This window comes from Calliphora vicina, chromosome 1 (genome assembly GCF_958450345.1).
Source record: "Calliphora vicina chromosome 1, idCalVici1.1, whole genome shotgun sequence".
In the NCBI taxonomy this organism is placed as follows: domain Eukaryota; kingdom Metazoa; phylum Arthropoda; class Insecta; order Diptera; family Calliphoridae; genus Calliphora; species Calliphora vicina.
In genome coordinates this window covers 82467473-82481700 of record NC_088780.1, presented here as the reverse complement: position 1 = coordinate 82481700, position 14228 = coordinate 82467473, and the positions used below count along the sequence as shown (strand labels likewise).

General features: G+C 31.2%; 1 pseudogene; it reads right to left on the bottom strand.

Moving 5' to 3' along the window:
- Nucleotides 1-435: 435 nt before the first annotated feature.
- Nucleotides 436-2613, bottom strand: LOC135951165 (putative nuclease HARBI1; annotated as a pseudogene).
- Nucleotides 2614-14228: the final 11615 nt, after the last annotated feature.

Below are 14228 nucleotides of genomic sequence, written 5' to 3'. Positions count from 1 at the left end.
GTAGCACAAAATGTAAGTATTATAGGTCGAAAAACACAAACCGAAAGCAGATGGAAATTCTTTCGATAACTATGTAATTGTACTTGATATAATAGTTATTTTTGTTTGTTTTAGTTTTGTAATTTTTTCTATATACATACAGTTGCGAGCAAAAAAATACAACGCTATGTTGTGTGATCTTGACTGGTATGATTTCTCTTATAAAGGAAACCAATTCTCCCCCTCTGCTATTAATAAATTCCTTGTGGTCTTAGTCAATTATTGTATGACATTTCGCCCAATGTTTTTGTACGTAAGGATATATTTGTAGTAAAATCAGTGGTAAATTTTTGCGAGTAAAAAAATTCAACTCTAAGAAAATTAATAGAATTGTAAATTTTTTAAAATGTAGAGAAATATATACACATGTGTAGTTTTATTTAGAATACACATTTATTAGAGATTATTCCCAACATTATTTCTAATATTTTGGGCATCGGACAAATATTGCGGTGAAGCTAAGGGTAACACATCGCTATCTTGAATGCTAAGAGTATCTAAATTTTCAATCAAATTTTGGCATTTGAAGTGAGCTTCATTGAATTTTATCTCCACGTCTATGAGTGGTCAGAATCCACGGTTCCAGAGAACGTCTGCATTATTAATTTATGAATGCAGTCTGATGTAACTAAAAAATTTACCAAGAAGCCAATAATTGCTGCCGATTATAAGGTAATCTTGCTCAAGATAAGCTCGCAACACGCTTAAATTCCAAATATAAGAGTCGTGGCACGCACATGGTTGGGAGGCATCAACATACAGAATCCGCAACTCATGACCACAAACCTGTAAAAAACATTTATTGTTTAAAAATCAGTTATTCGTCATACAGAACATAAACTTACCAGCATCACATTCAAACTGTAGTAACCCTTTCTGTTGTAGGATAAGTGTTTGTTATTAGAAGGAGCTATTAAGTGGAAATGTGTCCCATCGACGCATCCTATTACGCTGGGAATGCCATGCTTAATAGATAGAGATAACGCAGTTTTCCGTTTTTCTTCTTCTGTTCTGCAGAAAGTTATCCATCTTGGGCATAAATGTTCTTCAAAAACATTTATAATCTGTGAAAGAACTTTGCTAAGACTTCCCTGGGCCACAGATACATCACAATCCTTCACTATACCCGTTTGATACCCACCTTCGCAAAGAAGCGTAGAGCCGCACTTAATTTAATTATTGGGGAAACTCCAAACGACTTACGTTTTGGCTGAATGTTGGTCGTTAACACATCCAAAAGATATTTGAAGGCCGGTTGATTTACTCTATAATATTTCTCAAACCTTCAGAATGAACCATTTTAATAAAATGTAGTAACAAATTAATATCCTCGTGTACTTACAAAGTACGTGGCAAATCAAGTGGGATACTGGCATCCCGTAGCATTCTCCTTTCTATCCTTTGCTTCTTCATATCTATCTGCTGTACTTCAGCGTTTTCAGGGAACTTTATTCCCTGGGAATATTTAGAATTGAGTTGTATATGAATCATTAGAGGGTGCCGCAAATATCCAATTATCACCTATGGGTGGAAGTTGCCTTAGATTGCCAAATACTACCAACGAAATTCCTCCGAATGGTGAGGATGTTTAAAGTACCTGTTTTAGCACCACCCGTTCTGTTTGGGGCATTGGAGGATACGGTATACTATACCGGAAATTTCTTTCCCCTCTGTATCGATGTATTGGATCGGTACTTTGTGCTTATATACTTATCAATAAACTCTATTACGGCCGGGAATGTTGTGTGATCGTTTAGATAAATTTTTGGAGCATCCTTTATACATGCCATGCATATGTGGTGAGCAAGCAATGTTTTTCAACAGGATGGCTATTAAAAATTCCATTGTTAGTTTTGAAAAGTGCAAAAAGTTGTCGTAATCTGAATTCGAAATAACGTGCACAAGTAATCGAATCACTACGTATTAATCTAGCCTTTTCTGCGAAACTGAGATTAACAGCATATTCATCAGTTATTTCTGTATTGTATTGAATTATTGCAATTGCTTTTTTCATCTCAGCTTCGCAATGAGCTGGAGAAGAACGAAAACCTTTTAAAATTCGATACCCATCATCGTATTTTATTAGGTTATTCATATAAGAACCATTAAGTACATTACCCGCTGTGACTTTTGTCGATCGAATACATTTGGGTAAGGCAATGGATGTAGCACTTTTTATTGACAAGTCTATTCTACATGCTTGGCTTGTCTATTCTACATGCACGTCTGTCATATCTGCGCAATTCTGATATATGTAACAATTTTGCTATATGTTTCTGGACACGTTATTTTCGTTCCTCCATATATAGTAACAAATGAGAGTTCTTCGCAATCTTCATCCATTACTATATCCAGAGGTCGTTGACTTTCTGCATTAAACTCATCCACGTCATTATAATTGTAACAGTCATCGTCGCTTTGACTGTTGAAAATATCGTTGATATTTTCATTTTGAGAAACAAAACTATCGAACCAATTGGTGTCAATAGTTATGCCGTGTTTAATGTACAAATCGGTTGTTATTAATTGTCTAGCAGCTTCAACAACTTTTGCTGGTATTATTCTCTCAGTCATGATATTCAAGATGGCGCACAGAGGGATTTTGGTGTCAAAACCCCTATTTTTCGACCACTCAATTTCAAAAATCGATTGCTGCAGTTTTGTACAGAAATGTTTAAAGATGAAATGTGCACTTATAGTTTTAAGATAAATTGTATTTTATTTTTAAAAAATTAAAGTAAAGTCCATGCAAAGGTGTTAAGCAAACATTTACTTATATTTCTTTAATTTCCTGATAATACCATTTACCTTTAACATATTTGAAAAATATAACATTTCTCCATAAATAAAAAAAATCATAAACCGTTAAGAAGATAATCCCAAATCTATAATCTTCTAAAAATTATTTTATTTTTGAATTTCCATGGAAAAAGATAATGTAGCCCCACTTTCCCCCAAGCTGTTGTTTCAATAAAATGAAAGTCGGGAGTGACTTGTTTCGATTAAAAAATTCCCAATAAAACAGTTTCGATCTTTATTGGGTATGCATATACTACATTTTGAACATTTGTATCTCAAATATCCACGGCAGTCTTTATGTTTGCATCTTCCTTTGTCTTCTGTATATTCTGGCGAATGTTGATGACCATCATATCGAATAGAAGATATGTCTTTTTTGAGGTTGATGGGCTATCTAAATCGCCAGCCAGGAATTGCATACTGCTAGATTGATGAAGTGGTCAAATATTTTGAGGGTCCACTTTTTGGATCTAATAGAGATTCTATATAATGAAAACAGAAAATCTAACTTATTCACTCCACTCCACTCCACCCATACTTTTATTGTACATTGATATTATGTGCGGCTGAGGTATATCAGTTCTTTCCTTTTTTCAGTGCAGAATCTTGACACTGAATTCAATGGTTCATCGCAATATATCGAAGACACAACTTGAACAATACCTCCGCCAAACCATCATATAACAAAAAGTTAATTTTCTCTTTCCACACTGAAGTCATAACTGCATCTCCCTTCCATGTTTAGCTCTTTTTCAGACTTCAGTGTCAGCGTTTTTATTCTATTGGCTCTTATAGTTCCAGTGGGCCAAAACCCATTTTCTCTTAAATATAGAATTATGTTTAAAGTTGAGAAGTAGTCAAAAAATAATTTAAAATTTTGCTTTTCTGGAATTATTAAATTTCAAATTATTACGAATAGAATGAAATCTTCTTGTCATACTTTCTACAAAAACTGGAATACTTGTGGGCATAGAGAATTATACTTAGAGACGAGACACTCCGAAAAAAATACAACAAATCATATGTGTGAAACAACAACAAAATACATTGACTAGCATGTATTTTGTTGTTGCAAGAGATAGATTTTTGACAACAGACTTAGGTTTTTGACGTCTCTATGTTACCCTATGCTTGTGGGTTTCTTCCAATACATTTCGAGTAGAGGATATCCAATAGATCCTGTCATTATCTCTAGAGCAATAAATTTCAAAAACTCCTCTCTTGTAAGATTTATTAAAGGTCCAGTTTTCACCATAGTCGATTGGTTAGTCACTAAAACTATTTCATCAATGAAATCTTCTGAATAGTATTCCAAAAAATAGTTTACCGGATGTTTTTCAAAAAAAATTGGACGCTTGCAGCTCAGCCCTACTTCTGGTGCAGTCCAGGGACATTTCTTCCATCGAAAATCATCCAATTTTTTGACAACATATTCAGAACTTTGATTTTCAACAACTTCTATTTCTTCTTCAATAATAATTTCATAGTTATCCTCCCTCAATTTTCTTGCCTGACAAAAGAATCATTTTGGTCAATGGATTCTATTAAATCTAATAAAATATCTATTTCTTCCACCTCTTCTATATCTGATAAATCAGAGTCTTCAAAATTTCCTAAAATTTGTTTAACAAGCCGATTTTAAAAAATCGTTACATTATAATGGGGTGAAATAATCTGATGGGTACAGATTACTTTAAATCTTCTAAGCCTTTGGGATTTGGGAGCTGAAGCTTTAAAGGAAGATTATAATTTTAATCACTCAAAGTTAGTGATTCAAATTATATAGGGTTTTGTTAAGAGAAATAAAAAGAGATTAATAGTTTTTTTTTCAAAAACGTATTTTATTTCAGGTTTTTTGTTACCTTTTCTTTTGGTTTATATGTAGGTGATGAACTTTAATTGTGGTAAGTATAATTTAGTGTTAAGGTAAGGATATGATTTAGGGTTACGGTAAGTATATATTCTTGGGTTACGTTAAGTATATATTTTTGGGTTACGGTAAGTATACAATATGTAAATGATTTAGATTTACGGTAAGTATTTAAATTTGTAATATATAAATACAGTAAAATTGAGGTAAATTGATGTTCCGAATTTGAAGTTGTTCAGCCTGTTGCTAAGTGAAAAGTAATCGATTTATAATTATATTTTTATGTTTCAACATTTTCTGTTCGCAACAAATACTAAGAATTTTTGGAACATTCCCGTTACTATATGTTGCTACTTCAAAAATGGAATTAAAATATAGAAAAATTTTATTCTTAAAATATGTTGCGTTAGAAATAATATGATAATTGTATGGTAATGATAAAAAAGTGTCTCTCAGAGAGTAGTCTATTATAGACAAATGGCACAAGAAGATTATTTCAGTTAGATCTAGTGAATTTGAGTTTTTCGAAAATATATTCTGGTTCCTTAGTAAAGATCAATTTGTGAATTAATAATAATGTTGTGAATTTCAAGTAATTATCAAAGGACATTCCATATATTCGGTTAGCATGAATAGATATATGATCATATTTTCTTAAACCGTAGACATACCATACAACGTTGTTAAACACTCTTGATAATTTAGCTTTAGAGATGCTGTCACAGCTACATTAGATTTCACATCCATAAAAAAGTGTAGGTAAAATAAAGGATTTAGCAAGAAGAACTCTAACCTTAAGTGGAGTATAATGTTGAGAATTCCATAGGTTGCGTAAAATTCCATAGACTTTACAAGATGCCTTATTTATATGGTCATTCCAGGTTAGTGTATTATTGAAGATAATTCCAAGATTTTTAGCATTTTCGACATAATCAATATTTTGGTTGTTTATGACAATTCGAGGAAAAGAACTAGTATCAATTTTTTTGTGATTAATAACTAAATATTGTGATTTTTTGGATTTAAGCTCAAGAGGTTCCATTTAGCCCATTCGAACACTATATTAAAATCCGCATTAATATTTCGAATACAGTTGCTTATATTTTCCTTCTCACAGCTACAGTATAACTTTACATCGTCAGCATACATATGAATTTTACAAGCTTTTATCAGGTTGTGTAAATCATTAATATAATATATTATATTACTAGCTGTCCCGTCAAACGTTGTTCTGCCATAGCTCACACAAAGTTTGATGACTCCCACTATAATAGTACTCCAGATATGCAATAATAAATTGTTCCTTTGTATGGGAGGTGCCATTCACATTGTTCCTATATAGGTCAATTGTGAATCTAAACCATCCAGGGACCCACTCAAACACACACAACTAATTTCATTGAAATCTGCCCAGCCGTTAAGGACCCAGCGGCGAAATTTTTGAGGCCTTCAGCTATAAGGCCTTCTGTAAGACCTTCCTAGACCTTTTTTTAGATCCAGTACTCATGCTCGCTTGCCTTCTCAGGAAGACCTTATGGAAGGCCTACCTGCTCCCTTCTTTTTGTTGCTACAAAAAAAGTACAAGCACAAAATACCGTTAAAAAAATCACATTCCAAAGACAAAACAACAAACACAAAAAAATGCAAAAAGTGAAAAGAAAAAAAGAAGTAAACTTAAAATAGTTTTGCTTAAATTCTTTGACAAAGCGGTTGTGCGTTGTGTGAATTTTTTACGAGTTTTTATTATAAACAAATTAAAATAATTTGTAATATGTTTAATTTTTAAAGGTAATTATTAAAATTACCTTTAGAAATGACAGTTTTTCAAATAATTGTGACAGCTATTCAAATAATATACAAAAGGCCTGATAACAAGCCTGTGAAGAAGGCCTACTACCAGGCCTGTTGAAGAAGGCCTTCTATCAGGCCTGCTGAAGAAGGCCTTCTATCAGGCCTGTTGAAGAAGGCCTTGGCTGCCTAGGACATCGTGTGTAAAAAATATATGAGTATGGAATGGAGCAATGAGGCCTTGTGTCTGATAAATAAGGCCTTCCAGAAGGCCTGCTTACTACTTCTTTTCGCCGCTGGGGAGGAGTTCAGTTACTAACACACGTACGGAAGAATTATATATATAAAGATAATGAAAACAATAGTGGTCCCAATATGGAGCCTTGGGGAACACCGCTTTTCAGTTGCGCTAGAGCTGATGATAAACCAGATGAGACAACAATTTAGTTTCTATGTTGAAGATAAGATTGAACTAAATTAGATGAATATATAGAAAATCCAAATAATTTAGTGAGTTTTTTCACCAAGATTAGGTGATAAACATATTTTTCTGTTAACAATTCAAATAATTCATTAGTTGTTTTGTTTAAATAAATATTACATTTGGAATTCGTATATGGTACTATAATAATACAATTTTAATAATACAATTTTCAATTCAATAGGAAAAAATATAAAAAAATATTTTATTATGTTTATTGTCTAAACTTAGGTTAGACATGGGGTTTTAAAAAACATAGTTTTATGTTTTTTTTCACAAATTGATATATATATATATTCGACAGTGCGAAATCTTATATATCTTATATATATCGAATTTTGCTCATCTTAAAGTACATTTTAGTTACAAACAAAGATTCCTAAAAATTAACTTAATAGATAATATTAAAAAGTACATTATGATACAAAAACGATCCATTTTAGTATACAAAAGAATATTATTTTTGGTTAGTGTCAAATTTTACAATAACAAATTACATTAATACCGACTTTTTACTGTTTACATTTTAAAAGAAAGAAGAAGAACATGACAATACTCAGTATATTTATGAATTTTAAATGTTGTGTTAAATAAAAAGTGTATGTTTTAACTTAAGTTCAAATTAAATAGTGATAAATAAAGTTTTATTAAATAATTAGTGATTAATTTAAATTATATTTGTAATTGAAGTGTTTGTTAAAAGTGTATCAATAAATAAAGTTTTTTTTAAAGGTATAGAGTTAGTGCAATAACTAGTGATTTTCTTTTAAAAATGTAAATATGTATTCCAATTAATTAGTGAAACTTATTTTATATAATTTTTTATACTCTAATTTTTAATTGAAGTCATATTAAGTTAAGTTATATCATTAGTTTATTTATTTTTAATGTAAATAAATATATGCATAGTGTTTTCATAACTGGAATGCAATAAAATATTTCCATTTTAATGCAAGAAGCAGAATTGGAATCATTATCTTCTCTCTGGACACTTTTTAGACATAAATTTAGATATAATAATACACTAAATGGATAGAATTGGTAGGTATCATATGCGTGGCACGTTTTTTCCCGCACTGTGACATTATTACGATAAGAAAGCGATATCATATTCAATGAGTTTCAACTTCAAGATGATACGTTTGGACACTTTTTGGATAGTAATTGTTGGCAGGTATATAAATAAATACGTAATTATGTATGTATGTAAATAAATGTGTATTAAAAAGTGTACATTTATGCAAATACAAATGTATGTATCTATGTTTATTTGTACCCATGTATACGTACATAGTATGTATTTATGTATAAAATGTTGTACATGACGATACTGTAAATGACGTAGTGAGCGAGTACCGTGTACGTATACAGTGTGTATATACGAGCGTACATGTTAATTGCGCAATACAAATTTAAGTTGAAATTTAGTGGTGAATATTTGAACAGGCGATCAGAAATAATTGTTAGCTCTTATTTGCCAAACAACTTGAAGAAGTATTCCCTCATACTACGTAGTAGTAGTATTACCATTTGCATACACACGTATCTATGTAGAGTACAAATACTTACTACATACAATTTTATTTTATAGATACATACACCACGTATACATAATACTACACATTCGTATTATTAGTATGAATGAGTGGATGAATGAACCTACCCAGCAGATCTAGGAGATAGTCCCGAACTAGTGATTTTTCACATCATTTAGGGTGACAACTAGTTATTTTAATACGTGCACGTAACTAGCTATTTTAATACGTGCATGTTCTAAGCAGATTTTGATTACAATGAGGCTGTCTAATAGCCGGTTCAAAGAATACATACATATGTATATATTGGAGTCAGCCAAGTGATAGTTCATTAGTGACAATTACTGTCTATAAGGGATACATTGACTACTTGCTTAACTGTTGGATAAATACAAATCTACAGAAATGTGGGTTAATACGTGTACGCTTTGTTCGTACGCATACGTATCAATTTGTAGAAACATCCAGCTATTCTTGGTGACTGTCCCCAAATAGTGATTTTACCTATCACTTAGTGATAACTAGTTACGTGATTTTAAGCAGTCGGTCAATTGACGTTTTTTTAATACAATGAGACTGTCTGATAGCTGGTCCAACGTAGTCAACTTATGGATTGACATACAGGTTACTAGCTATCTGACTAATTACTTGGTCAGCTATAAAACTAGTTATTTTAATATGTACGGGTGCTAATTGACCTCAAATAGTCAGTTACAAAGACATCTCATAGACAGTCCAATAACCGATTGTCAGTCATCGAAGACAGCTTTATCGATCTGCAAGACGACGATGACGGCGTTATCTACTTTGACTTACACACAGTGGTATAGAAAAAAAGAGGAAAATAAATCTGTAACTACTAAACGGCTAGTCTGATGTGAATGAAATTTGACATGGGCAAAGAGGAAGTGTTGTCGAGTTTAAGTTTTGAATTGGATCTCATGGGCTCACCAGGGGCGGGGCCAAGTGTCCCCAAAGTAGAAGACCTCGGGTATGTTCAATTTTAAAAACGATCCTATTTCTTCGTTTGTGTTCGGATTTCAAAAAAATTACATATATAGAATCTTCTTGTCGAGAACTACATAAACATAGCAATCAATTATCTCTTATAGCTTATTAGATATTCACATTTGAATATTAAATTTTTAACATTTTTACCCAGCCTACTCTAGTTTTTTGATGACCGCGGTTCCAAATATGTCCCGATTTTCTCCATTTTATAGGACTAACAACAAATTTATATATCAAGTAAAGAAATAATTGTTTAAAAATCATGACTGAGTACAAAGTTACATGCATTTGAATTTAAAAAAATTTAAAAAGGAGGTTTTTCTTTTAAGTTATCTAAAAAATTTCTCAGAGGATGTATAAAGTATTTTTACTTTTTGAAAAGCTAACTTAACCTCAAATATTTTAAATGGAGAAAAGTTTGAAAATTTTTAATACCGAGGGGATCAGGTCCATTCAAAAACGCCTATTTTTTATGTAAAATTCAACTTTAGGGCAAAAATTCTCAAACCGCATACTCGATATCAAAATATAGTAACCCATTTTAGATGGCCCAATATGTTCTTAATTATTTTGTAAAGGGTTTCGATAACCCCGCCTCTGGTATGGATATTATAGCCAAAAAACTAAAAAATACCATTTTTGGGATTTTTCAACACTTTTTTGGGAATTGCGGGATTCCTGACTACAAATTAATTTTTTTTTTTTATTTTTCCATTTATCATGATAAACTTCAAAATGGTTGTCTAGATAAAAAAATATCAGGTATAGTCCCATTTATTAGTATTATTGCTTCATTATGATAAAATTGTTAGTGGTTTTGCTTAGACAACTTTGTCTTGACAACAAATGTCATTTATTATTATGATGAATATTTGTCAAGTATAGACAGGGGGTAAATAAAAAATCTATATATAAGTGTAAAATTTCATTAAAAAATTTTCATAAATCAAAATTTTATTTCAAATTGAAATATTTGTATCTTCACAAAAACTCAATAAAAAGTATTTTTTGTCATATAAAAGTTATATATTGTTACGTTTTAACCTTTTCAAAACGCTGGTTTATTTCCTTTAAATAAACCGGATACTTTTGATTGCAAATAAAAGCCGTTTAGTAGTTTGAAAATTGTAACAACTCTTTATTTCTTTAAAATGTACAACAACAACAAAATTAAATAGCCACTCAATGTTTTTTATACACTTTTTACAGACACAATTTATAATGTACACGAATTTACTTGAAAAACACAACACACTTTAAGGCACTCAGATGATGTTTATTCGAAAAGCGTCTCTGATCAACTCACTCACGACCAAAGCTTTTATTTAACAATGCCCACAGATATGTTACAGTCTGCCATTACAGCACTGTTATTTGAAAGCATTATGCTACTTTTAAATCAGCCGTTAAAATCGTTATATTTGAATTCAAGTACAATTTCGTAACAATACACAATTATCTTTTCTTTGACATCAATTTTGTTTATCTAACTTCCGGATATATTGGTGATATCGAAAGGATGTTGAAAATTAACTTTTTGTAGTTTCATCCTTATAAGTTCGACTTATGGTAAAAAGGGTTAAAAATTTGTTCAATTCTTTCTTCTTCAAGCAATTCTTGAAATATTTTTTCCGAATATATAGTATATTAAATAATATATACAATATACAACTCTCTCTTACTCCTTTTGAGTTGGCGATTTCCTCACTGAGTTCGCCATTGACAAGGCGTGACAGCAGTGGCGAATTGAAATAAATACAGGCGAATTCACTTATTTTTTATATACGTAGTTTGCCATTTATGCGTACTATTTCTATAATCAGCTGTGCTGCCGATGGCACCTTATTAAATGCACCTTGGCCATTGATTTCAATTGTCGCTGACAGGTTCCAGTATAGATTTTTTATACATCTTATTTCCTTCTAGATGTTAATACTTACATTATAGTGCATTTACACCTACACCATAAACATGTTATAAGTTGTTTATGGTGATAAACTAGTTTGAGAAACTTGTTTATCCATACAAAACAAAAACAGGTTTGTAACTAGCTTTTGAGATAAACTACTATAGTTACAAACAACTAGTTTTTGCTAATGCAACTCTATTTTTCAACATTTTTCTGGCAACGCTGGTAACATTTGACATTTGCTCAAAAATATAAAAACAGTTTTCTTTTAAAAAAATAGCCAAACTGTAAGAAACGTTTAAAAAATTTATTAAAAAGTGTTTATATGTACATATTGTTACGAAATTGTAATTGAATTCAAATATAACGATTTTATGGGCTGATTTAAAAGTAGCATAATGCTTTCAAAACTGTAACATATCTGTGGGCATTATTAAATAAAAGCTTTCAGTTGACCATTGATCGTAAGTTGGCAACGCTGTTTGAATTCGAATATTCAGTTAAAGAACATTGTAGAAAGTACACCACAGATGGCGTATGTATTAGTAAGATCTAGAATATTCGAACTTTGACAGTTAAAGAGCAATCTAGAGTGCAGATGGCAGTGTTATAAATAGTTGCTGTCGTTAGTGAGTTTATCAGAGACGCTTTTCGAATAAACATCAACTGAGTGCCTTTTGAGAGAATATTCGAACTTTGACAGTTAAAGACCAATCTAGAGTGCAGATGGCAGTGTTATAAATAGTTGCTGTCGTTAGTGAGTTTATCAGAGACGCTTTTCGAATAAACATCAACTGAGTGCCTTAAAGTGTGTTGTGTTTTTCAAGTAAATTCGTGTACATTATAAATTCTGTCTGTATTTCTGAGAATTTATAAACGTGTATAAAAAAACATTGAGTGGCTATTCAATTCTGTGGTTGTTGTACATTTTAAATAAATAAAGAGTTGTTACAATTTTTAAACTTTTTTTTGCTTTTATTTGCAATCAAAAGTATCCGGTTTATTTAAAGGAAATAAACCAAACGTTTTGAAAAGGTTAAAACGTAACAATATATATGTACGTGCAGCAAAGTTTTTTCTTAACAACGTCCATATTTTTATTAAATTTTTTTATATTGAAGTCAGCTGTTTTATGACTTGTCAAAAATAAACCACTTAACTGCCTAAAATGCAGATGTAAACGGTATAGTTTATGAAAGTAGCTTATGATCATAAACTAGTTTGAAAATTACAAGTGTAAATGCACTATTAGTTTGTCATGTTGGACAGTATCTTATAGTCGATAAAACAGAGGAAGTCGTCTTTTTGGACATCCCGATAGTTTTGAATGAGTACTTGAACACCAAGTAACGCTTCTCTAGTACTTATTCCTTCCTTGAAACCAAATTGGGTTCTTCCATAGCTAATTCCCATTTGGCATATGTACATATATTCTCTTGTGTATTATCCTAAGAAATATTTTTAGAGCATAACACATAAGGCTTATCAATATATATTCATTACCCATTCTAGCATTGTTCTTCGGTAAGCCGACCTTTCATCATCGGTAAATGGTTTTCCAAATGCGTTTTTTGTCCGTCATCTCGAATACGGCCTCATTATTGTCGTCATATAAAATTGATGGATATAGCCTAGTACTCTGTTCATATTTGCGAAAAATATTATATGCTGTTTGATAGCTAGCTGTTAGTTTTAATTTCGTGCGAAAGAAGTGCTGCATATGTTATATCGTGTGGAAAAATAATGTTGCCAGATGTATTTCACATGTTTTCCACAATAAAAACAGAGTACTGCTTTTGCGAAATTATTTCGCATATATTTCATTTTATATGTAGTTTGACAGCATTTCGCACGAAATTTTGAACAGAGTACCTAGCTTATGATTTTTTGTATACTCCGGCGGCTTCCTTTAGTTTTTTGTGGAGGTTGAAATCGTCATGTAGGTTTTGCAGTATTTCGATTTCCTGGCATTGACGATTCAGTAGAGCATTCTTTGCAGTTCGTATCTCTTTGTTTAATTCCCAGTAGATTTGAAAGTTCTCGAATCTCATCTGTCAGCCATTGTTCTTGTCTTGTATTTATGCAGTTTCCTAGTTGGTCCTTGGTAGTCTTATTACAATGTTTTTGACGTTATCCAACAAATTTTCAACATCTTATCCATTGATTTCTCCTAGTTATCCTAGAAATTAATTTCGTTTATAATTAGTGGATCGTTAATTTTATGTTGTCGTTTATATTTTCGAACAATAGCAAGTTTGGTGCGGACATCTGATCCAGGGTAAGTAGAGCATTTTATCACACAGGTGCAATATCGTCTGTTTATTAATATAAATCGATTTGGTTTCTCAAAACGTTTTCTCTATTGTCCTGTGGAGATTTCAAGTGTAGAGTCTTCTGGGATGTAGATAGGCTTGGCAGATCGAAATCTGTAAAAAGCTTGACATTCAGAAGAAAAAGCTTAATTTTACTTGACAGTTTAAAATTCAGTTAAATTAACAAAATAAACATTTTATATTTTTTTCATTTGATTTAATTTAAACAAATTTGGTACGTTTTTGAATATTTTACAGTGTTTGAGGATGTATAAAGGGTATTTCAAATAAAGCAGTTAAAAATACAACTACGTAAATATTTTTTTATTAACAAAAACAAGTAGTAAATTACATTTAATTCAGAATTTTCATTACTAAACTAATATTAACAAAAACTTAAAGAAAAAACTAAATTTGAAATATGTACATAACATTTAAATTAAATCACAGTTCACTATTAAATCTATTTATTTTGCGACATACA